The 3,179-nt window shown below is 44.4% G+C and overlaps 1 pseudogene; it reads left to right on the top strand.

Annotated features, from left to right (window-relative positions):
• The first annotated feature begins 2,533 nt into the window (after nucleotides 1–2,533).
• LOC126093808 (5S ribosomal RNA) lies at nucleotides 2,534–2,651 on the top strand (annotated as a pseudogene).
• Nucleotides 2,652–3,179: the final 528 nt, after the last annotated feature.

Below are 3,179 nucleotides of genomic sequence, written 5' to 3'. Positions count from 1 at the left end.
TGAATGAGATTCCAAGCTGAAGACGTGGCTGGCGACGCCCTGGACAGCGGTGTGATAACAGCCTGATTGTCGGCCGCCATACGGCCCGACAACCAGGAGTGAAGGTCTAGGATGCCACTTTATGATGTGCGACAATAAAGTAACGAGACTGATTTTCTTTGCAAGTGTGGCAACCCTGCAGGCTTGCGTAGGCACAATATCTATAAGTTGTTTCTAGTCCAAGCGGCACATCGATGCAACTGTTCAGTCGTGAGTTGTCCTGCAATAAGTTAACACGTGTTTGTGTCTCTCGTCACGGAAGTGGAACCGCATTATATTGCGCAACGGTATTCCATTTCTTTTTGCGTTAAATTGGGTGAAAACGCGAAGACAACTTACGGGAAGCTTCAGAAGGCTTTTGGAGAGGAGATTATGACAAGAGCTCAAGTTGTTCGTTGGCATAAAATGTTTAGTGAAGGCAGAACGAATGTTGAAGATAAAGAACTCAATGGACGACCATCAACATCACGGACGGATGTCAACTTGGCCAGGGTGCGTGAACTCGTACGATCTGATCGACGATTATCTGTGAAAATGATTGCAGAAGAACTGAACATCAATCGAGTACGGTTCGTCTAACAATAACTGAAGAACATGATATGAGAAAGATTTGTGCAAAAATGGTCCCCAAGAATCTCACGCCACAACAGCGAGAAACACGGAAAATATTGGCAGCCGATCTACTAGAGAAAACGGAAAGCAATCCAGAATTTTTGAGTTGTGTTATAACTGGTGATGAAAGTTGGTTTTTCAGTACGATCCAGAGACAAAACGCCAAAGTTCGCAATGGTGCTCAAAGGGATCATCCAGACCAAAAAGAGCTCGCATGTCAAAGTCAAAAGTGAAATGCATGCTTGTGTGCTTCTTTGATTCTAAGGGAATTGTTCATAAAGAGTGGGTGTCTCCTGGACCAACAGTTAACCAATATTACTACAAAGAAATTTTAGAAAGAGTTTGTAAAAGATTTCTTTGTGTCCGTGCCAACACTGTTGATAATTGGATTCTACATCACGATAATGCCCCATCCCATACTGCTCTGTCAGTACAGCAATTTTTAACCTCAAAAAAAATTTCAGTACTACCACAGCCACCTTATTCACCATATATCGCTCCGTGCGACTTTTTTCAGTTTCCAAGAGTCAAAACGGCGGTCAAGGGACACCATTTTCAAACAACACAAGATGTCCAAAAAGCTGTGACGAGGGTCTTGGAAGATATTACAGAAGATGAGTTCCTGAAATGTTACCATCAATGGCAGTAGCGCTGGAAAAAGCGTGCGCAATCAGAGGGGAACTACTTTGAAGGAGAACACAAAACTTGATTAAAACGGCAAGCAACATATTTTTCACATCAGTCTCATTACTTTACCGTCGCACCTCGCATTTCTTAGCCATTCGCGGCACCCATGCGGGAGAGCGGAACGTCGACGATATTCTGCGCACCGTTTTGTTGCCCTTCATGGCGAGCTATCCTGGGCTCATATTCCAATTAGATAATGCCCGCCTGCGCAAGATGTGACTTTCTGCAGTTTCTATTCGCGCTTGCCAAACCCTACCTTGGGGAGCAAGGGTGCAGTATCTCTTCCAAACTGAGTACATTTGGAGCATAATAGGCAGTTAATCGATGAAAGAAGGAAGTAGAAAAATGTTCAAGGAAATTCAGGGATACATATATACAATTCGCTGAGGAATGAAATAAATAGGATGTCCACGGAAACTAAGACGAAGTAGGTGCTCGAAAAATGTGAAGAAATCGAAAAAGAAATGAATGTCAGAAGGACTCACTCTCAGTCTTGTGACTGGTTTGGTTTGATGCGGCTGGCCACGAATTACTCTCCTGTGCCATCCTCTTCATCTCAGAGTAGCACTTGCAACCTGCACCTCAATTATTTGCTGGAGTATTCCAATTTTGTCTACCTCTACAGTTTTTCCCCTGTACGGCTCCCTGTAGTACCACGGAATCTCAGCATATGTGTCTCAAACTAATCTTCGGTTAAACTAAAATCAAGAGTGTTAACATTAAGAGTACAACGAGAATTCTACTGTTAAGTGCAGAGGAGAGAGCGGATAGGTGTAAAGAATATTTTAAACCCTCTACGAGGGGGAAGATTTGTCTGATGTGAGAGAAGAAGAAACAGGAGTCGATTTAGAAGATATAGGGAATCCAGTATTGGGATGAGACTTTAAGAGAGCATTGGAGGATTTAAACTCAAATAAGGAAGAAGGGATGGATACCATTCTGCCAGAATTTCTAAAATCATTACGGGAAGTGGCAACATAACGACTATTAACGTTGGTGTGTAGAGAGTATGAGTCTAGCGACATAACAACTGACTTTCGGAAAATTATCATTCATACAGTTCCGAAGACTTCAAGAGCTGACAAGTGCGAGGATTATTGCACAAACATCTTAACAGCTCATGCATCCAAGCTGCTGACGAGAATAATATACAGAAGAATGAAAAAGAAAATTTATTATGTGTTAGATGACGTTCGTCAACGGCCTTGCCGCAGTGGATACATCGGTTCCCGTGAGATCACCGAAGTTAAGCACTGTTGGGCGTGGCCGGCACTTGTATGGGTGACCATCCAGGCCGCCATGCGCTGTTGCCATTTTTCGGGGTGCACTCAGCCTCGTGATGGCAGTTGAGGAGCTACTCGACCGAATAGTAGCGGCTTCGTTGAAGAATACCATCATAACGACCGAGAGAGCGGTGTGCTGACTCCACGCCCCTCCTATCCGCATCCTCCCCTGAGGATGTCACGGCGGTCGGATGGTCCTGGTAGGCCACTCGTGGCCTGAAGACGGAGTTAGATGACGATCAGTTTGGCTTTAGGAAAGGTAAAGGCACCAGAGAGGCAATTCTGATGTTGCAGCTGATAATGGAAGAAAGATCAACACACGTTCTTAGGTTTTGTCGACCTGGAAAAAACGATCGACAATGTAAAATGATGAAAGATGTTCGGAATTCTCATAAAAATAGGGGTAATATACGGTATCTTCTGGTAAACCTTCCGGGATGTAAGGTCGTGGTCCACGAAACTCTTCAGCTCCTAACGTTTCGTCCAGAGCTGCGCTGGATATCTTCAGAGGGGTGTTTCTCCTCCGGTGAGACTTGCCGAATGACTCACCGGAGGAGA

This window comes from Schistocerca cancellata, chromosome 7 (genome assembly GCF_023864275.1).
Source record: "Schistocerca cancellata isolate TAMUIC-IGC-003103 chromosome 7, iqSchCanc2.1, whole genome shotgun sequence".
Classification (NCBI taxonomy): Eukaryota; Metazoa; Arthropoda; class Insecta; order Orthoptera; family Acrididae; genus Schistocerca; species Schistocerca cancellata.
The sequence above is the reverse complement of the archived record's forward strand: the minus strand, read 5'-3'. Positions and strand labels throughout refer to the sequence as shown.